This window comes from Balaenoptera physalus (assembly GCF_965194825.1).
Source record: "Balaenoptera physalus genome assembly, chromosome: 6".
In the NCBI taxonomy this organism is placed as follows: Eukaryota; Metazoa; Chordata; class Mammalia; order Artiodactyla; family Balaenopteridae; genus Balaenoptera; species Balaenoptera physalus.
Genome location: NC_138885.1, coordinates 61,101,933 through 61,125,391, shown reverse-complemented (window position 1 = coordinate 61,125,391; position 23,459 = coordinate 61,101,933). Strand labels below are relative to the sequence as shown.

General features: G+C 37.2%; 1 protein-coding gene across 2 annotated transcripts in view; it reads right to left on the bottom strand.

Moving 5' to 3' along the window:
• The window catches only part of XIRP2 (xin actin binding repeat containing 2), a 65,129-nt gene extending 47,902 nt beyond the window's left edge, over positions 1-17,227 (bottom strand). For both annotated transcript variants that reach the window (XM_082464819.1, XM_082464820.1), the window contains exon 1: positions 16,845-17,227. The gene's annotated coding sequence lies outside the window, so the exon portion shown is untranslated. The remainder of the gene's footprint in view (positions 1-16,844) is intronic.
• Between the last annotated feature and the right edge of the window lie 6,232 nt (positions 17,228-23,459).

Here is a 23,459-nt window from a genome sequence, read left to right as displayed (position 1 = left end):
TCCAAACTAAAAGCCAGGCAGAGAATGAGCTGGGGTGTCACATGGAAGCCCACAAAGCTGATGCAAATATAGATGCCAGCTTCAAAGAGGCAAGCGTACTTTTGGTGACATATCAATAGCCTTGCTATTATATTCTGGATGCATTATAAAGAAGTCAACTGCTTTGAACTCAGAAAATTGATTGAGAACTAAATTGGGAGAATGACGAACTAAATTCTATCAAATCTAAATATACAATCTATAATCCAGCTCAGATTTGTGTACAGCATATCATACCGATGGACATACCATAGACTCAGAGCCATTAGCATGAATAAATTTCCTATAATTTATAATATTTGCATATCCCTCAGCTAATAATAAAATCCATCTCTTTTAAACGTTCAGAATGCTGCTGCCAAGTCAAATTTGTAATCAATTTGAGTTTTATATATTTTACCCTCATTTGAATATTATAAAGCCAAGAAATGGAGAATAAAATGAAAGAGCAAGTGTATAGCACAATCTTGCATTAATTTACAATTTTTAAAAAACATGGAGAGGAAGGGCAAAGACTAAAATGAGTGGAAGTGTATGCCATGATGGCACGAAAGCTATACTGTGCCGCCCCTCCAGCATACGAACCCAGTGAATCAGATTCCATCTTTTAAACTAACCTCCCTATGGTCCCACTCCCCAAAAATGCATTGTGTTGTGTGTACTACTGTCACCTTCCCCAAAATCCATCCATTCATCTGATTAGCATGATTTATACATTAACAAAAACAGATCATCTCTCAGGGTAATAAAAAGGATTAGTTCTTGCCTCCTTACTAAATCTTCCATAACCACTATTCTCCTAATTCACCAGGTACTGGAAGATATCCTATACATCCAGTTGCCTGACAGAGGAAAATGACAAGATTTAGCAATATGGTAAACAAAATATTGGTCCTCCAAAGATGTGCACACCCTTATTCCCAGAATTTGTGAATATGCTACATTACATGGCAAAAGGGACTTTGCAGATGTGATTAAGTTAAGGATTTTGAGATGGGGAGATTATCCTGGATTGTCCAGGTGGGTTCAATGTAGTCACAAGGGTTCTTACAAGTGAAAGAGGGGCAGGAGAGTCAGAATCAGAAAGGAGAGGTAATGACAGAAGGAGACAGAGAGGGAAGAAGAAGAAGAAGAAAAAGAAGAAGGAGAAGGAGAAGGAGAAGAGGGGGAGGGGGGAGGGAGAAGAAGAGGGAGAGGAAGAAAAAGAAAGAGAGAGAGAGAGAGACTCATTGCAGAATCTAAACTACTGGCTTTGAAAGTGGAGGAAAGGTCCCATGAGTCTAGGAATGTAAGTAGATTCTAAAAGCTGGAAAAGGCAAGGAAGGAAAGAGGCAACCTCCCTCATAGAGCTTTTAGGAGGAGTGGGGCCCCAGCCAACACCTTGATTTTGACCCAGCGAAACTCATTTTGCATTTTGGACCTCCAGAACTATAATATAATGGATTTGTGCTATTATAAGCCCAATTGTTTGTGCTTACAATTGTTTGCAGTAATTTGTTACAACAGCAACAGGAAACTAATACAAGCATCCACTGTACATACACATACACCTGACCAAGTCAGAAATCACTACACAGTAAATTCTTCTTAAGGCATATTTCAGTTCTAGCTCCCCCTAATCTCACAGATTCATATACACAAACCACCCTGTGATGGAAACATCTTTGAATTTCTTTACACCCCAAAGAATAAATGTCCACCTACTTATAGATAAGACTCAGCATAAATGTCCATTTAGATAGTAATCTCTTTGAGTAACAGAACTGCCATTTCTAATTGTAGTAAGTTTTTCTTATATAGACTTGTCTTCTGTTTTCTGCAGCCCCTATCATCTCACAAGAAGTGCTTCTGGTACGAGAGCAGTTATAAATGTACAGAAGTTAGACAGAAATTAAATAATCATTTGTAGGTTAATATTGCTAGTTCAGGCATATTTTAAAATTCAATCATATTGCTATTAAATTAATTAATTGCTTAGTTTAGTTAAGGAATTGGCCAGTTAAAAAATCAATAATTGAATAAAATGACTTAAATGACTTTGAAATAGTCAAATAAATTAAAACTATTAAATGTTTATAGATGATGCATATTTTTACAATATAAGTCTCTTGTTAGACACTTCCCCAGCACAATCAGAGTTATGTTGCATTATAACAATAATAACCATCTATTAATGAGTATCAATTACGCATTAATCATTTTACATGTATTCTTACACACCTACATTTTACATCTAATTCTTATAACAACTATATCTGATGGGTGGTATTATTTCTAGTTTACTGCGGTGAAAGTAACATTTAAAAAGGTAAAAATCATATAGTAAGCAGCTCAGCTTGGAATTAAGTTCAGGCATTTCTGACTACAAAGCTATTTAACTCTACACAGTCTCTTATGTAAGTATTTTTCATTAAAATATAACATTATAAAGTAAATTTTAAATTAAGGGTATGAATCCTCTTTTCTGTTTCCTAAACATCTACACACAAATTCTTTATTTCAGTGTATCTAGGGATAAATCAAAGGGAAACCAATAAGCTGAATTTCTATGTCTCTAAGCGAATCCTTTTTTGTCCTTATAAGCTTGAGTTTAGAATTAGAAATCAAAGCAAATTTTTCAGTTATATTTCTTTGGTCACTATAGAGATCAAACTTGAGATGGGGTTAGGTATTGATCCAAGCCAGCAGGGAGAGAGACAAACTTTACTATAAGGGAAGGAAAATGTGAAGCAAGGTCCACTGCTCTCATTTCTATTGATTTGTTTTGCCTCAAGGCATGGGAGGTGGTGGCATGCTTCCATCAAAGTTTCCTCTTGTTTAAATCTGCATCCCAGGTATACAATAAGAGTATTTGATAAACTCTCCTCTTAAGGCTTTAGGCGTACATTCAGTAAACATCTACTGTTCATCTGCTGTTGACCAAGCACCGTGCTCAGGGCAGGGCACAAATTACTCACCATTGTATTTAGTCCTGCTCTACCTGAAAGGAGAGGAAAAGAAAAACACCAGAGAGATCCTCAAGAAATACAGTATTCTGGGGGCTTCCCTGGTGGTGCAGTGGTTGAGAATCTGCCTGCTAATGCAGGGGACACGGGTTCGAGCCCTGGTCTGGGAAGATCCCACATGCCGCGGAGCAACTAGGCCCATGAGCCACAATTACTGAGCCTGCACGTCTGGAGCCTGTGCTCCGCAACAAGAGAGGCCGCGACAGTGAGAGGCCCGCGCACCGCGATGAAGAGTGGCCCCCGCTTGCCGCAACTGGAGAAAGCCCTCGCACAGAAACGAAGACCCAACACAGCCAAAAATAAATAAATAAATAAACTCCAATCTCTTTAAAAAACAACAACAACAACAAAAACACTAGTGCTTAGGAAATCTATAAAAATAAATTTAAAAAAAAGAAATACAGTATTCTAAGTGTTAATCTGGCCTTATCTCTAAAAACAGAAACACAACAGGTTGCAACCATTTCGACATGCTGATATAGGAATAAAAAAGTTCCCAGATGGCTGGCCCTGCTAAGGAAGTTACCTTTTCTGAACACATACCAAATGGAGTCCTCCTTAGGTGGGGAATCCTGAGGAGCTTGGTAGCACACACCCCACATCCCCATCCCCCAAATCACATCTATTTATACTGAGATGAAATTGAATTAAAATAGATCAAGACCAATCAGATTTGATGGGGTTGAAAAGTCCCTCACATGTATCCTCCCAGTGGCTCAGTTTCTCTTCAGATTTTTCCCCACTTAATCTAGGCGGTGAGTAGCTCCCTCTGCTGTGCTCTCCCAACATTCAAAAATTACACTTCTGTTTGTATTACTTGTTACTTTTTAGTGTATCGTTGAATCTCTCTGTCTTCCCTACTTCTCTCACCTTCCACCCACATGCACGCTCCTCCAGCACAGGGTTAAGTTCATTTAGGAAACCTGTTTTACGCTGGGTTCTGTCTCGGTTTCATCCCGCAGCAGGTAGACCCACAGGGAGATTGACCATCTACCCTGGACCCAGAAAGCCCAATATTTATTCTATCTCTGACACTTACTTTTGACTTTAAGCAAATTTCTTAACCTCTCAAAGTCTCCTTCTTCTTAGCTATAACATGAGAATGATACCAAAATCTGATTGCCTGTGAGGACTGAAGGAGCTCTTATTAAAGTAAGGGGTTTTACATAGTATCTTGCACATAGTAAATAATATATGCTCACTGGCTTCCAGTCACCTTAGGTGTTATTATATATCCTAGGTATTATTTTCCAGATAATCTGACATGATACAAGTCTGAGATAATAAAAGTTATGAAATTTTCCCAAATCTCAAAGTTAGTAAGTAGAAAGGATAGGACTTGACTCTGGTCCATATGAATCTAAAGGCTATAATGATATTCCATTCCTCTTTATAAGCCAAGTGTCCGCCATGTTGCTTGAAACAAGGAGGACGCAATAGATTGTGAAAGAACAGATAAGTACAGCAAGAGATTAGGGCAAGGAAGTTAGCACAGTCCTGCTCATATGGCTATAGGAATGGAGAAAATATATATAAAAGAGAAGAATGTCAATGTATATGATATCCAAAGTGTTAGTCTCTCCGTGTTTTTGGCACTAGCCAATGAACTACCAATTTTTCACCAGCAAAGAAGAGGGCAGTCCCCTGAAAATGTAAAGTTCATGAAAATCACCCTAGTATGGCCCACTATAGGGACAGATCTGCTCCTTTTCTCCCTGCGATGGTTCCTCATGTTTTCCCCTGCTCTCTGTTTTTTAGGTAAAATCATGCCACCATCACTCAAGGTTATTCACATTTCTCATTTTCCTATAGGGTCTCTGAACAGTGGGCTTGGCACAACGAACCCTGGCCGGGACCAGTCAGGCGGGGGATGACTGGGCCGCTCCCTAAGTCTCTGCTGCCCTTGTCACCACCCACCAAAGGCAAAGAAGAGAACGATCCTGGATCCCTCACTTATGATCCATCCCACGGTTGCTCTTCTAAGTACCTCTGCATTGCTAGGCGCCTCTGTACCCCTACTAAGAACCTTATTTAGGTGTTTGATAACTGCTAAAGGAAGAGGTGTTTTAATATTTGGTTAGTTTGAATATAGGTATTCTTTCTATTTAATCTGTGTATTCCTTCTGTTTAAATTGATTTCCATCCCTTTTTTCCTAAAATCTCTGTTCTAGAAAATCTTCAAAGTTGGTATCATTCTACATTATTCACCTCTCCCTAAGTTGTTACCCCTTTGATATAACTTCTTTTTCTCACTCATTATTTCCTAATATACTCCTTTTTTATTCCTACTGATTACTAGCTTAGAATTTGTCTTTCCCTAAAATAATCGACTTTTGTTTCTCACAGGCTTTAAAAAAATCCATACGAAGCTAGTTCATGTGTACTGAACTGTTTCGTTTAGTTGCAAGTATGCTGTTGTCACTCAACAGATCAAAAATAAGCAACCGTAATAAAATGCAGATGAACATTTAGTAATTTGCAGCTTTGAAAAACATCTTCCCAGCATGCCTACCTTTAAATTGTTTGAGCGTGGGAAGGGTAGGAAAGTTACTTACTTACTATTACCTTAAATCAGTTCTATGCTAGCTGCAGTCTGGAAAAGCCAGACGTTTCCAGATCCATTTTTAGGAATTCCTCAATTCTTCACCCTCTTTCAGACTTTCACCTCTCCATTAAGGTTAGCATCTGAGATTTATTCTGACAAAGGATATTAAAAGAAAGCGAATCACTAAACTCTGACTCTCAATGACTTAGACAATTGATGCTGTGGCAGCTTCTCTCTTACTAATCATTCTTTTCCTTTGAATAATAAAATGTACTTAATTCAGTCCACCTTTTGTCTTAGAGAAATTCGGTCTTTGAATTTACACAGACTCTTTTCAATGACCTTAAGTAAGTCTTTGTTTAAAATGCTTTCTCTGCCTAAGTCCACAAATAACAGCATACTTTGATATGGTTTTCTTTTGAACTTAATGGCTGATAGACTTGATCAAAGAAAGGAAAGCACACTAACTCCATATACTTTATTTACTGAACATTATCTGGAAAAGCTAAGCAATCAAGGAGAAAAGTGAAAATGCTTAAATAATGCAACATTTTGCTTGCTGAATAAAAGACGCGTTTGGAAGTAAATTCACTCTTTCAGAGCACTGATGTACTTAGAAAAATTCTACCTAAAGAAATAAACACTTTGCAAACGATGTGATCTTTAATCATTTAAATGTTTCCTGGGTAGGAAGATAAAACTGTGAATGTTAAGCAGAAATATTAAGAATCTGCTTTTCTTACCAAAGCTCTGGTTCTTCTAACATGCTCTAAAATGAAAGGTAATCAGCACTTGTCAAATGTTTGTACTGTCACAACTCCTTTCTGATTATTGTCCCCCGTAATTGCAGGGGACACTAGATAGTCCTGTATACATTTTGAACAGTCTTTTAAATTTCGAACAAGGATGTTTATAAATTAAAGCTATAATGATTTTAATATATCAAGACTTTGAATTAGCCAGGTGCTGGGTTACTCTCCCTGTCACCATTAACGTGACCTAAATATCCTCTGCATATCAACACAGACTGTAATTTCAAAAGAAAGAGATGATGTCAGTTTCCTAATGATATGCTGGTCCTAAGAACTGTCCAATGAGTGGAAGTAATTTAATAGTCCTCCCTGCTTAAGATACACATGGGATACATAGTTAGTCAGTCTCATCATCCCTTAATGTATTTATAGTTACTTATCTTAAAAAATTTGGCATTGGCATTTGTTTCTTTTCCCTCAGACTCAAAACCTAATCCTGTAAGTGCCCCATAAGTGGAGGAACTCAGTTTCTGCTGCTTATTTCACTCCTATTTTTAGAGGGCGAAGTGTAAAAATCAGTCTTTAAATGTTATTCAGATTGAAACTTGCTCTTTTCCATGCACATTAAGACAGTAACATCTGTGAACAACAGAGAATTTAATTAAAACTTGCGAACAAAAGTTTTCCTAGACCAATGGTATTTAAACTCAAGTGTAGTGGAAGGTGAGAGGAGGAAAGTTGTGGGAAGTGAAATGTAAGAAGCAATTAAAAACTATATATTGGGCTTCTTTGTAAAATTCCATATGAAGCTAGGCTTTCACGGCTTTAAAATAGAATCACTTTACAAGACTACTCCCTTTAGGTACCAAAAGCCTTAGGCAGATGGACAAATCACTTCATCTTAGTGCGACCTCCTACTGTTTTAGGACAACTTACCTAAAAGGGAACTCAGACTCTAAAGTTAAGCATCTCCTTGTTTGTTTTTAAAGATTATTTTAAAAATTTAGACACCTAACTACAACTACAGGTTATCAACCACTAGCCAGGAACTCAGCATCAGTCTCCATCTCTTAAATCTTCTAGTAGCCTGCATAACCGTGTCCACCATGATTTCAGCCAAAGAATGTCTTAGTTTCATCAGTTTACAAAATGGCAACACCCACGTTGTGAATATGAAAGGCTGGCCATCACACAGTGGCCAGAAATGCTCCTTGTGGGCCCTTATGTGGAGGTAGGAGAAATATAATGCACCTCTAAGCATGGCATGCTTGTGCTTTCCCTAACAATGAGTGCCAGAGACTTTCCTAACATTTTTGCAGAACTGGTTATTCAATTTTTATTATTACCTAAAATTCCTAGATTGCCAAGAAGCAAACCGACAGTTGAGATGAATACGGCCAACTTCACAGGTATTTAACATATAACATCATGACTTGTACACAGTGTATGCCCAATAAGCATTTATTGAATGAAACTGCCTTGCAAAAATACTGCAACATTCAATGCCCATCTTTTTACGGTTCCTGTTGACAGATTTTAATTTCTCTCTCGTACTTCTTTTTAAAGAGTAGAAAACAAGTTCCAAATTCTGTAACAGAAGTTATTTAAGCAGAGCAGCAATGTGAAATTTGGGATTAGAGCTTCTGGGAGGGAGCAAAAATAAACTTTTTGCCTGTGAACCTGTGAGTCTGCCACAGTGAAATCCAGCTCATCCTCCAAAATGCTCAGCGGGACACCACATGAGCAGGTGAAAATTAGAACTGCACAAAAATGTGTGTTTGGGAAGTGAAACTAGTCAACTTTGGGCTTTCTGCCCAGTTTAATTTCTGCCAGAAATTCTCCTGTTATTACATATTTGCAGAAAGAAATTAGAAAAGACACATTCATATCTCTATCGCAGTTTGGCCCAGAAAAAAATAACTAGCTTCCCCAGGCCAGTGGGCAAGTACAGGACTGCGGCTAGAACATGCAAACACTAATACACACACACACACACACACACACACTTTTCTTTGGAGGACCATTTAATCACAAGTAGTATCCTATTTGTTTTATGAGATCTAGGAGGAAGACCTCAGTAAGTTTTCAGAGTGTCCCAGTGCAGCTCTGAGTTGAAAGTCTGCCAAGGAAAGCAGACGTGGCAGAAAGCCCCAGGTCCCATTCACCAGCAGTGCAGGGCCTGAGGAAAATGTCCTAAAACTCATGGAGCCTAACACTTGCCATTACAAGAAATATCTCAGAAGGAGGAATTAAAAATGCTGATGCTTTGCAGCATTCTCTGCATTGTTCTTTATAAACTCTCAAAACCGAGTGTGGAGTTGGTGAGTAGCTTAGACCAGGAAAAAGTAACACTCATCTATCTATGTCTCCTGAAAAACATACACACACACGCACACACAAACACACAGTTCTTGACACCCAACCATGTATATTTTTCAGGGCTCCATCCCCAGTCTTCTGTTTCTGTCTTATCACACACACTCCATCAGTTCTCAGCTCCATCCATATTATATCAATGTATATGTCTAGTAACTAAGTCTTAATCTTAACCTTGACAAACCTTTTAAAATTCAACGTGGCTTTTAAAAACACATATTACCCACAAATTTGTTTCCATTTTCAAATTTTCCAGTGGTACATTAGAATAGAGAACATCTGGGATTGTCAGGAATAATGGTGAATGTGATATGCAGTCAATTAAAAGTGAATAAAATGATTGTTGGGTATTAGCATATATGCAAAACCACAGACCTTTAAATATATATATGTAAATATATATATAAATATATACACCTAGGCAGCCTGGGGATGGGAGCACATATATAAGATTATGAGGAAAATGTTGAACTGGCTTTTGATGAGGTAGATTTAGCTCAAGAAGGTGGGGACAAATGAGATGGGAGGTCAGTGAAAGCTCTTCTCTTGCAGCTGACAATGGGGCCCAGGCTGAGTGGGCATTGGGTGTCTCATGGTTCCTTTAAGCTTTAGACCCATCCCTGAAGCCTGGAGTCAGGAGCCCTTAACACCAGGCCACCAACACTTCTGAACTGTTCTTGGCCTTGGTTGAAATGGGTGCCCTAGCCCATCCTAGGCTCCGTCCTGTCTTGTTCCTAGTTTTCCTTACTTCTGACCTTGTGATTTATTTTCCCGCTTAGCTTCATCCATCAAACCTGATGCATTGTACCATTTCACTGGCTCATAAGCTTTTGCTTTCTCTTCCATTATTGGATTCTTCTTTGCCTTTTCTGCTTTAGATTCTCCTGATAAACAGTCTGGTACCCACAGCCCCATCTTTCAGTGCCTCCCTCCCCAGTAAGAGTCCTCCTTCCATCTTTACTCAGACACTGTGAGTGGATCCAAAACACAGAGAGATGAGGCAAAAGAGGCAGAGGGCTGATGGGCAGGATGTGTTGAGGATGGGAAGGCTATGCTGTGGGTCAAGACCAGTTGTAGTTGAAAAGAAAGAAAACTGTGGTCTAAAAGAGTATTCTGAGAGTCCAAGAACTAACTCAAAGTAACGACAAGGTCCAATGTATGGCTGTGAGCAGCTCCATCAGAAAGGAGGCAGAGTCATTATGGTTGAAGTGGTTGAAGAGTTCAGTTTCTTTAAGTAATGTGATGCTGACATCACTAAGGATAACCAAAAAGTTATTAGTTTCAAGTGTTGGAAAGATTATAATAGAAAAAGGGTATTTAATAGCTTTCTACAACTCCAGAGAGGACAGAAATAGCTCAAGAGTGTACCTCTGAAAGGGAAGAATGCCTTTAACAAAAGAACAACCTATTAAATCAGGTAGATAAATTTCTCTCAAACAGTTCTTATTTAGTGTGCTGTTATTTTGAATGTTCAGCATCTAGGATAACTTGGTACTTTATATTCTTATCTTGCTCTCTGGTAAAGATGTAAAGGTTATTATATTAGTCTCATATATTGAACAATAATAATAATGATAATACAGCAAAAGCTTATGTAGAACTTAGTATGTACCAGGCTCTATTGTTTTAGTCATTTTACAAATATGAATTTATTTAATCCTCAAAACAACCCTGTGAGATAGATTTTATTATTATCTCGATTTTCAGATGAGGAAATAGGCACAGAGATGGATTAAATAATTTGCCCAGATTCAACCAGCTGGTTAAGTGTCAGAGCTAGAATTCAAACCCAGGTAGTCTGGCTGCAAAGTCTGTGTTCAACTAATAAGGGTTTACCTGACAGCGTTTTCTGGTTTCCTAGTAAAATGTTATGTGGGTTTCCTTTGGAATCTCTTCTGGCCCTGGGAGATGATGTTTCTGTGATTCTGGTAAACTGAGGACACTTCATACATCTTAAGGATAGTGATAGCTCTAGGGTTAAGTAATATATTCCAGAGGTCTTTACTAGAAATGAAATAAAAAAGAAGGAAGGAGAAAGGGAGAGAGAGAGAACATAGCACACCATTTGTGAAATCTTTCTAATTTCAAAAACTATTCAAAAAACTTTCTAATTTCAAAATGTAAAAATGATATCAATAATGAAATTTTATATGTCAACTCCTGGAACTCCTTTTATATAGCTATCTATGGGAGAATAATCCTGTAGGAAATGTTTATTATTGTCATCGTTATTATAAAGATGTAGCTTCGCACTTTCTGGATACAAATGTTTACAAAACTCTGTTAGGCTCTTTACGCAATGTTACACAAAAGGTAAAAAGAGGTGTCATTATGGATGATATTGTGGTTATTGGATGTTGTTTGAAGACTACTCATCTTTCTTTGAACATCTAAATGGACTTTTAAAATATGAAAGAAATGGAGAACAATATGGAGGAAAAGGTAACACTGTGCTTTATAGAAAATAATGTATACATACACAGACACACATATATGTATATATGAGCATAATGGAGCACAAATTGAAAGAGATGGTAATAGTATAACATAATGACATAGTCGAGAAGCTGGGGCCAGTGGGGCTGAAATGGTGAATTAAATGAAAAGCAGTGAAAATTGAAGTTTGCGGTAATTTGTTGCTTCTATTTAAAGGGTGGACTGTTAGAAACTATAAACTGTAGTTCTGAGCTGACAATTGCAATAGCTGGACTAGATCTTTGTAGGGAAAAAAATATTGCAACTTTAATACAAACATATGCCTTCCTTTCAGATTTCATTTCTCTGATATTTTACAGAGTTAAACTTGGGGTTATTGTTCAGCTCTGGATGAATGAATGGATGATGAATCCTGAAATTATTCCCATTCCAGAATGAGTCAGTGACTGAAGCACACATGCACTAATACAGTTCCATTCCTAAAAATAAATGTTTTTGAGTCCTCCGGGACCCAGAGGGCTAGCATAGTTTCTACTGAAGAAGTCAGGGCTGTAACGAGGTTCTGTTCTCACTCTGAGCATCCTTGGATGGCACAGAGGACAGAAAGAGCCGACCAAGCGGCTGACTGCTGCCCGTTGCTCTTCTTTTGACACCTCTAGCTCTGGCCCCTGTGTTCCAACTGGAAACTGGGCTGGGCTTCACCCTAGTAGCCAAATAGCAGACTTTTACCCTATATAATACTCAGGAGAATCGGTCAAAATCCAACAGAAGCAGAGGCAGTGAATTTTAAACAAAGCTTGTAGCTGGAATTGACCACCCTTAAATAATGTGACCAAACTCACTTTATTCTCTCTCTTTCCCAGAATATTCCAACTTGACAATAAGACCCTTGTGTCGACAAGAAAAACTTCTAACTTATAAGAGAGATAAATTAAAAGGTGATCCTTGGCTTTAAAAAAAGATTTTTCACTGTTTCCCTGGAGCACTTATTTACTATAGTTACTTATGAAGTCTAATTACTTGACAAAAAGGCTTAGTGGTTAGATAAGATAAAGCTGAATTCTTATTATGATGGTACTGACTAAAGATGAAATAATCAACAACAACAGAGATAGTGATAAAGCACCCTTGAATTTTAATGCAATTCAATGGGGAACTGTGACCGTGCTCATCAAAATTTAATATACATAGTCTAAACAAACCCAGCCACTTTATAATGTGAGTTCTGCCTATATCTTATTTCAATGCAATTAACTTCCTATGAATTAAAAAATAAAATAAAATGATTATTATTCGAACATTATTTTATATTCAGTTCATATTTATGAAGCTTTACATGAAAACCATTGACATGTTTTGAAATCATTTATAATGCTGTACTTTACTTTTAAAAGTAATGGTGAGGGTTTCCTTGGTGGTGCAGTGGTTAAGAATCTGCCTGCCAGTGCAGGGGACACGGGTTCGAGCCCTGGTCCGGGAAGATCCCACATGCTGTGGAGCAACTAGGCACGTGCGTCACAACTATTGAGCCTGCGAGCCACAACTACTGATCCCACGTGCCTAGAGTCCATGCTCTGCAACAAGAGAAGCCACCGCAACGAAGAGTAGCCCCCGCTCGCCGCAACTAGAGAGAGCCCGTGCGCAGCAACGAAGACCCAACACAGCCAAAAATAAATAAATAAAATTAAATAATAAATAAATAAATAAATTTATTTAAAAAAATTAATGGTGGTACAATTTTTTCTTTTTAGCTTTTCTATGTTGATAACTACCAAGTTAATGCATTTAGAAACACACATGTTGATATATTCAGATTTGGGGGGAATGTGTTATTGGATCTTTGACCAACAAAAATTTCCTAAAATAATTCTTTTAGTATTATATTTATTTTCAGTCGTATGTGTGCCTGGAGCAATTTGGCAATTATTTACTTTTGAACAGTCAGACATATCTAAAGCGTTCACCTTGCCGCGCAACAGGATATATCCCGCATACAATTAGAAAAATGTAGAAGACTAAAACCTACTTGAAGGTCTGCCAAAAGGAGCAGTGAAGAATGATGTCTCCAATGACAAGGTGAAGGTGGGGGTCTGCAGTGGGGTTGGGAGCAGAAGCAGCTCATCTAGCACAGAAGATGAGCAAACTTAGACGCTTAGTCAAGTTAAAAAATAAACCAATCACCGTTTTTTTGAGTTTTAAATGAATATGTGGATCAGTTCTTTTTCCATAATTTATCCTAAATTGAAGAGAAACAGGAAACGCAAAATAAAAAGCAACAAAAACCTGGAAGAAAAAAGGCTTTATCAAGGTTTACCTCTAAATGTGTTCCAAGTCCTGGGGGTGGAGTAAGGTTGGGGTGATATGGCACAAAGCTTTGCAGAATGACATATAGCACTGAAATATAAGTCAAGAGAGTTGGTTTCTAGTTCTCTCTGCCTAAATCTTGTAAGTTACTAGTTAATGTTCTGTGGCTCAGTTTTCTTATCTAGAACTTAAAGGTGTTAAATCAAATAGTCACTGAGGTTCTTTGTGTTATCTATGTAATAAATTCCTTTTATCCTTTGTGATATTTTAAGAAGTACAGCCACTCTACCAGGAATTTGGATTACCTATTGCACTGCTCACTGCCAGATTATTTTTATGCCATCATGTATGCCCACAAAGTCCCAAGAGTCATTAAATATAGCAATACTCTCATTTCTTGTATCCAAACTGATACAAATAACTCATTGAGTTTGCTGATTCTCAATTCTTAAGAAAAAAAACCCTTTATTCTTTACACTGGCTGTCTGATTATCATTGCTCTTTGTGCTTTTTCCTGATTATATTGTACAAATGGAGAAGTACTCAGGTTAGTTAAGTTTGCAAAAGAAGGATTCCAATGATTAGGAAAATAAATAGGATGAAACTTTTACTCTGGAGTTTATAGGTAGCGTTTCATAGACGGAGAAGTAACATTGTGGATATATGTGATATAATACACAATAAGTATTTGGTATTTGTCCCTGGTTCCTGGCACAGAGCTCCTAAAACCCTTCAAAACTCCTGAGTGATGGTGTCTTTGGTATGCTAGCTAATGAGCTAATTCCTGGCCTTATACGGGGGTGGAGGAAATAGAGATAGCTTCAGGATGGGGGCTGGTTGCCAGAAAAACCAACCAGGTGATTAGAGTCTGAATATTCAGCCCCACTTCCCACCTTGGAAATGGGGAGAGGGGTTAGAGGTTGAACCTACTTAATGATGGCCAATGATTCAGCCAATCATCCTACATCATGAAATCTCAATAAAAATTCTAAACAACAGGATTTAGTGAGCTTCCAGTTGGTGAACATACTGATGGGTGGTGAGCCCAGAGAGGGCATGGAAGCTCTGTGCCCCACCCCTGCCCATTACTCTATGAATCTCTTCCATTTGGCTGTTCCTGAGTTAGTGGCTAAAGTGCGGGCAATCGGTGGGTTCTGCTCTAACTCTGGAAGTTAGTGTGAGAATTGAACTGAATTGTTGTACACCCCTCTGGTGTCAGAGAATTGGAGAATTGGTTGGTGTCAGAAAATACCATGCATTTGGTGTCAGGGAAAAAACAACAATACAACATATCATGCAGTCACATAAAGACCGTGTACTTATATTGAATAAATCAGTGTTCTAAAAAAAGTTATTCCTGAATCAGAAAAGTCTGATGTTACCCACATTCTGCAAAGGATGAACCTATAATTTGAATGAGCAAGTGTTTGTCTCAGAAGCAGGGGGAAAAAAATTACAATTTAATTAAATTTCAAAGTGTAACTTGAATGCTTTTAAAAGAGGGGGTGGGAAGCAAATAAAAAGGACAATGTAATGTCATTTAAGTTCTATCCCTCACAGATTGTTCAATCAGAAATCTGGGAATTATACTGCCAAGCACTGATTACGTTTCTGGCCTGGTCTGTAAATTACAGAATCTAGATGTGACTCCAAGCTAACAAACAAGCGTTACAAAATGGTCTCTTACTGCCCAGACTTATGTGTATGCATGAGAGAGAGAGAGAGAAGAGAGGAAGTATCAGTTTCCAGTTCCAAGGTTACCATGGGGGTCCAACCCCAAATTGTCTCATCATAAGTAGTATTTTACCAAACGAATAAAATGAATACTGATATGCAGAAGTTTTTCAATTGTGCTAAGTGTAAGTGAGAAGCAAAATACTGGAAATGACTGAATAGCAGACAGCTATCAATGGTAAACAATAGTAAATTATCTATGAACTTTGTGGGGTTTTTTTACCCAAAAGTAAACTTGAGGAAAGACAACCAACCCTCTCTTCATTTGTAATCACTGAAGACTTGAGGCCCACCTGACATTTTCTGAAGTAAAGCTCTCTGTGATCATTAGAATATCTACTTTTATTTTTCAGGTGGTTGAGGGAAGTTGTATCTAAAAGATGCACAACACTGCGTGCAGAAATATTTACTCCAAACTCCAGACTACATTTTCCCCAAACAGCTGGCACTTTGCCGTATTGTAGACATCTGAAATGCTGAATGACTTTAAAACATGGATCTAGCTGTTCATTTACATGTTAACAGTAAAAAAGGTAAAAGACTCAAAGATTAGGCAGAGAAGTAGAGAAATATTTAAGCACAGAATTCAACACTTTCCCGTTTTTTATCCAATATTTTTGCCACTCAATGGTAATAGCTTCTAAAACTCAAAACAGGTGCTCTCTCATATTAAAATTCAGGGCTCTGAATGTAGCTGAGGTAAATATTTTACTCGTCCTTTGGCACCCTGCACATACAATTTTAAAATAATTCAAACAAACTCCAGCTCGTCAGTGACCAAATAGAGCTCTGGTAAAAATAAAATATCTTTCAGTTCAGCAGCAGCTGGCTAAATTTAAACCCTGTATTATGTAATCTTAAAGTGTCCTTGCTTTTAATTGGTGTTGTAAGAGATTCTGTTATAATGCCTCTTCCAAATCACTTCAGTCTCTAACATCTAAACATTTAAGGCACAACAGGACCAAATTAAGGTGTTCATAGGCAACTGAAGACAGAATAAATTCATTTGAAACAGTATATAGGCCATGTTATTTTAAAAGTAAAATCTCAGTCTTCTCTCTTTAAGTTTGTAGTTACTATAATTAGGCCTGGCAGATCCAACTGGCAGTGCTTTTCTTAATTCTGCAAAACATGTAAGAACCTGATTCTTTAATCCTTAGTCCAGTAATACTCCCAGAGGAGATGAGACTGGCTGGGGCAAGAAGCACAAAATCAAACTAAGGCTGGAGAAAGAATACATTTTATACATTTCTCTGAGCAAGCTGCAACAGTTGAGCATATTTTCAACTCTTTCTTTCCATCAGCAAATTTTAAGAAATATAGTTTTTTTAAAAAAAAGAAATATAGTTTAGAATTTCAAACATATTATTGTATACATTATCAATTTATGCTCATAAAAGATAAACTAATTTTTTCAGTTTTCCCTTTTAGCTATAACTTGAAGTATAATTTTCATTGATGTCTGTTTATCAAGTTTGGTTCATATTTCTTCAATACCAAAAATAAAAAATGCTAACTATTCTACAAAATGCAACTGAATATTTGCTGTGATGACAATTACAATTTGACCTGTGGTCTTCATTGATCTTAAGCAATCAGCAAGAACATATCACAACTCTGGAAGTAGAGTATAAATGACTATATAACACATACCTTTTATAATATTTAGACTTAACCCCAAGTTCGTGGAAATGTCATGTATCTTTACAGTTCTTCACAGACTAGTTTCCTCCTTTGTACAGCAAATTTCCCAGTCCCCTGAAAGCAGTCGGTGGAGTGGAGGCCAGCTCCACTGAAGGGTCTATCAAGAGAGTAGATAGGACTGCTGAATTTATTTCAGCCCTGCGTCTAAAGGATGCAACTTAGCACCTATTTTTAGGAACTGAGCTCTGTATAGGTGGGGCCTGAGTCAACTACTCTTTTCAGAAGTGTTCTCTGAGGGCACTCTGCCTCGTAGTGCCCTCAATAATGTATGCATAGTATTAGCACATGTGCAGTCAATCAAATCCCTTCCACAGCCATGACCATGGAGCCAACTCTGACCTTCTGAACAAAGCCTAAAATATAACCAGCACCGATGAGGAAAAAGAGGAATGAAAGCTCTTGAATTACTTGCATTTGTTTTAATAATTTCAATCTTTAAGAGTCAAGAATCTGAAAATAAAGCACAGAGAGAATGTTCCAATTTATTCTGGTGGAATTTGGGTTCTCAGGAAGTGGAAACGCTGTTTTTATTTACAGAATGTTCTTAGGCATGGAAAATATTAGTTTGCTTTTTGAGACTTCACATATAAAGCAAAACACTATTGTGATGTTTATACAAGTAAAGAAAGTGCTCTTTTGGACAAAAAAGTGAAGGAAGAAGGAGTGTTAAGGCATTCTAGAGAGAATAAAGGGCACACCTACTGTGTGATTCCTGCCCATTAATATTAAAATCACTTGGCAGGAGGAACAGCGGGCAAGGGACAGGAGTCACCTCACATGCTCCTGAAAGAATCATATTAAGTGTCCTTTGCTGCCACCCTGCTTACTCAGCACACCCTGCAGACCTGACCCGGAAGGAAGCAGGAGAACTCACCATTTAGCTCCATAATGCCAACATCTAATACATTCTAAGTAAATATAAACAACCAGCTTCCCCTATCTTTCCTCTCTTCTATTATTTTCCTCATGTGGGGTTAAGTATGTATACTAATGCCCTCACACCAAGCCAAAATAAAGAAAGAGAAAATTGCCCTTTGACTTAAAGAAAGCACCCGACTTACATACTGTTTATTTCATACAAATGCTTACAAGTAAGCTATTTACCATATTATTTACTAATAAAGACCAGTATATACATTACATTTTTTTCCATATACAGTATTGATTTCTATTAAAAGTAGGTTAAGGAGTGATGTTCCAGCTGATTAAGAAAAAGCTTCTAAAATGGTGTTCTTGTACACTTCACAAGATTTTTCAGGGCCAGCATCCAAAATAATCTAATTAGTTTAGAGTTGTGCTGTCCAGTGTGGTAGCTGCTAGACACATGTGACCATTTAAATTTTACTTGATTGAATTAAATAAAATTAAAAGTTCATTTCCTCAACTGTGCTAGGCACATTTCAAGTACTAAATTTCTACATGTGCCAGGTGGCTATGTATTAAACAGTGCAGTGACAGAACATTTCCATTATTGCAGAAAATTCTACAGGACAGTGCTGATTGAGAGCACAGGATTTTAACACAGCTTTGACACTAACTAAACTCTATGACCTGGCAAATTTCATATGTTGTCTATGCTTCATTTTACTTCTCTATAACTAAACAGGACAAAGTTTACCTACTTTAAATGGCGGTTGTGAAGATTAAATGTCATAATATATATGTAATATTCATGAAAGTCTAAATCTAGGACAAAATATTTATTTTAAAATTATTATTATTATTATTATGACTTTATCCTGCTATATGGATAAGAAAATGGCATTAGACCGATCTAAGATCACAATAGTTCGATTTAAGCCATGAGGAGATCGACCCACAATGTAAATATGGTCAAATTTAATCTGGTATTTGCATATAGGTGCTAATGATGCTTATCATGGTTTTAGTCTTTCAAAATATTGATAATTACTCAAAGATATGACTTGTAGCTTCCTTATTTTCTCTTCTTACTTAAAACTGCCTGCCTTCTCCTTCCATTGTAGTGATAGGTTTCTTCACTTGTTTCTCTAAGTTTCATTCAAGATAACCTTTCTTCAAACTTTCTGTTTCTGCCCTTTCAGGAAAAAAATATATTTGATTTAAATACATACATAAATAAAATTATTTTTTCATATTTTCTAATGTTTATAATCACCCCAAAACCCAATGATTATGCATTGTTAAAAGAAAAAAAAATGGATAGGAAAAGAATCCTTGTTGAAACATTATAAAATAGGTGGTAATGGATTAAGAGCAATAAATGTTAGATCTAAGGTAGTATGCATAAATTAACTAACATAAGATCAAGCAAAATCTTTCAGTTATAGAATTAGCTAGCTATCATACAATTTGGTTTATTCATTTTTGTCATGAAGACAATGAAAATGTCAGCACCTAGATTCTTACCATTTGTTATTTCAGTTGTTTCAGACGCTGATTTTCATTCTTCATTTTGTAACAATCTAATTAATTGCTATGAAATTACTCTGAAAGAAAGATGGATGGAGGGGTGGATAGATGAATGGATGAATGGGTAGATGGATGACAGCTAGCTAAACAGGTAGAAAGATCCAGCAGGTTATTCCTTGTATCAAAAATCTTAGAAAGTTTAAGTGGAAAATTTTGTTCCCTATCCAATCCATAAACATACTTTAAATTATCTTCACAGAGCCTAGATACCTCTACCTATTAAAGCCTGTATTGTACTCAATTGGAACCTACAGAAGACTGTTGCTTTTAGTAAGACGGAGTCATTAGCATCAGGCCAATGCTCCCACTGAGAAAAATTAGAAAAGCTGAATCAGTTACAAAAGTAATGTATGTAAGGTATCAAGGATCAGCCAAACAATAAGCACCAGAGGGAGCACAATTCAGGAAATGCAAGACTAAGAGCTAAGACTCTGAAGCTGTCCCTGGAGGTTATTTTTCATTTCCGGATGCAGATAGAGGCTGAGAATCCAGGCTCAACTCAGGAAGAGCACTGCTGCTGGGGGACAAAAGAACAGCAAAACTCCTGGCAGTTACATGGGACTGGAGTAACAAAATTGGAGAGTAGCAGGACCTCAAATTCGTTTTTCTCCCCAAGATATTGGCTAAGTTTCAAAATTTCACAGCAAAGCAGGCTACAGTCATAAGCCCAAACACAGAAAATTAAAGTGGAATAGCCCGCATTTTCATGATACTTAGGAGACAAAGGTCTACTGGGAGGACAGGTGACAGCTGAAAGCCCTCAGAGGAAAGGGAAATTGACTGTAAAATAATCTGCGATAACTTTGTTCCTAGTGGTGCTTGATAGTGTGGGCTGAGCTGGAGGCTGAGTGAGGATCCTGTTTCAGCCCCTAGAAGGTGGGAGACAGGTGAAACGGCAACGCTGGGGACCTGATCAGGCTTGGGGTGATAAAAGTGGTGACCTGAGTAGACTCAGCCATAGCCAGTCTCCCCCTCAAGACATTTGCCAAATTCGGAAGCTTCATGGGGTGTGAGGCTACATATCCAAGCTGAAGACCTCTGAAAAGTAGAGCAGAGATAGGATCTGACAGATTCTCAAAGAAAACTTAAAGTGGTCAGCCCCACTACCCCCTCTACTCTATCTGCCTAGCAGAGGACAGGCTGAACCTCTCTGATGAAAGTATATCATCTGGAGCTTTTCCACCTTTGCTTTTTGAAAACACAATGCTTGACTTTCAATTAAAAAAAAATACCTGGCACACAAAGAGAGAGAACACTGTCGCTAGTTACAAGTAAAAAAAAAAAAAAGGGAGAAAAAGCAGATGGTATAGATGTTTGAATTAGCAGATAAGGACTTTAAAATAATCATGATTTATATATTTAAGAAAATACAAGAAATAACAGAGAAAGTATATAAAAGATGGAGAATTTCACAATAAAATTAAAATTACAAAATAATAATGAAATGGACTTTCCAGTATTGAAAAATACAATATCAGACATTAAGAACTCAAGGGATAGTTTAATAGCAAATGGGAGACAGCAAAAGACAAGATTAGTAATCTGGAAGACAGGTGAATAAAAAATAGAAAGCTTTGGTTTGGATATTTTATATTGAATATCAAAAAGTGCTCACAGGATTTTCTGCAGCAATATGACATTGTTGAATCATATAACTATCGTCCATTAAAATCTAAGTCTTTTTTGCATATATTACTGACAAGCTATATCACATTCTCCTATAATTGTTTAGTTTATGCCTAAGCGAATGGCAATGATTCCATCCCATTATTCCAGCTCACTTCTGCCATCAAGCATAGTTGTTCTCTTCACAAGGCAATATATGTGTTATCTAAGTCAATGATAAAGGATATTTAACAGAATGGAGCCACTAACATATATAAAGTCATACTCCTGCTAAAGATCTCCCTCTGAAGGGAAACTGATATATGAGTTTAGATCCATTTATGTATCTACATTTGTAGATATTCTTGATGACTTGAAATAAAATGTATCTGATTAGGGGATTTCAAAATTCTCTGTGCTTCTTTACTAGGTCATCAGTAATCTTGAATTTATTCCCTTTTCTGCTTTTGCTGGTACCATTTGTTGGTTGAAGCCTATTCTCCTTAACAAAAAAGACACCATCTAGGAATTCATTTGGTTCACTTTCTTTTCTTGTTCATTAATATTAAAAATTTCCAAGAAAAGCAGTGACTCTCTCTTCTTCTTTTAATTTTCCCTTAATAATAAATCTATACTTTATAAGAGAATTGTGCCAGGGTGATGTACATTTATTTTCTTTTATTCTTACAACAACCCCAAGATTTTGGTATTATCACCATTTCATAGAAGGAAACTGAGGGTGAGTGAAGTTAAGTAACTTCTTCAAAGACAAAAGTTAATCAGCATTATTGGGAATTAGACTCAATTCTGTTGATTTCATATGTTTGGATTATTTGGGATATATTACTTATCCTGACCTTAATCTAAAAATTCTATCCAATCACTATTACATATTCTGAATGATATGCTTTGAGAGGGGTCACCTCTTTCACATATTGATAAATACTGTGGCTAAGGCACATTGTAGGCCTGCAAAATAGGTAGGCTCTGGCAAGGCCTTTTGTCATGGCAGCAAGCAGAGTGAACTATCAATCAGTGGACACTCCAAAGACAAAAAGAGTAGATGAGTGAGAACTTTAAAGCTGGGACAGTTGTACTTCAGTCACAAGCTATATAGTCCCTGGACCAATGGGGCCAATCTAAGTTTTCTAGAATTAAAGAACAAAAAGTCTAAAATTTTTAGAATTAAAGAACTTGAATATATATTGTCGCAAATTCTACATTATTATCTAGCATACATGAAGTACTAATCCACCAATTAGAGTTTAACAATCTGCTTTGAACATTGTTGATGGCATGACCCATTCAGTTGTCATGCAAGCAGGATTAGGGTATTAGTAACTAAATTATGGCTGAATTTAATTAACTGTAATTTTCACTTGCTCAATTCCATTAAAATTACATCACAAGGGGCTTCCCTGCTGGCGCAGTGGTTAGGAGCCCACCTGCCAATGCAGGGGACATGGGTTCGAGCCCTGGTCTGGGAAGATCCCACATGCCACAGAGCAACTAAGCCCATGTGCCACAACTACTGAGCCTGCGAGCCACAATTACTGAGCCCGTGTGCCACAGCTACTGAAGCCCGTGTGCCTAGAGCCAGTGCTCCGCAACAAGAGAAGCCACCACAGTGAGAAGCCCGTGCACCGCAACAAAGAGTAGCCCCTGCTTGCGCAACTAGAGAAAGCCCACATGCAGCAACGAAGACCCAACACAGCCAAAAATAATAAATAAATAAAATAAATAAATTTAAAAAAATTACATCACAATATTAAGGAAGCATGAGTAAGTCTTTCAGGCATATATGACTCACATTTTAATTGTATCTCATAGTCTTATGTAGGATGATGCAAACCAGGATGCTTTAGAGAGTGAAAGGAATACTATAAATAATTATGCTAACACAACAGCACAATGTGAAACAGTCCAGGGCAAACAGGGATGTGGAATCACCTGACTAATAAGCCAAATGTGGACCTTCTTGACTCACCATCAGGGTCTGCATACAGGGGGATGTCTAGTGACCTGGCTCCCAATATAAAAAAGAAAAAGAAAAACGTTCTTTACTAGGTACTTCAGTATGTGAATCATCTCTACTCTTTAAATGTAATTTATATAAAACATGTTCCTTATAACAAAGACAAGGATGAATTAAAGAACTCTAGGGAATCTATGAGATTTGATCCAGAAAAGGGTAAGTTAAAATTAGGGAGCTACCTGGTTAAAAAATGACAGAGGACTACACATTCCTAATAGGATTTTTATTAACTGTCAAATAAAATAGTAAAAAAGAAAAAAGAAAAAGCAGCACAAAATAGCATGAATTGCTAATACAGTAATGAAAGAGAGAGTATTAATGTGATTTTATGTTTGTGTAAGAGAGAAGATGAAGGAGATTAAAAAATAAGAGAAAAGGAGGAGGAAGAAGAAGAGGAGAAAATATTCTGACATTTGTACAGAATTTCCAATAATGGTTATGATTGAGAGTGACAAACATGAATCACAGTTTTG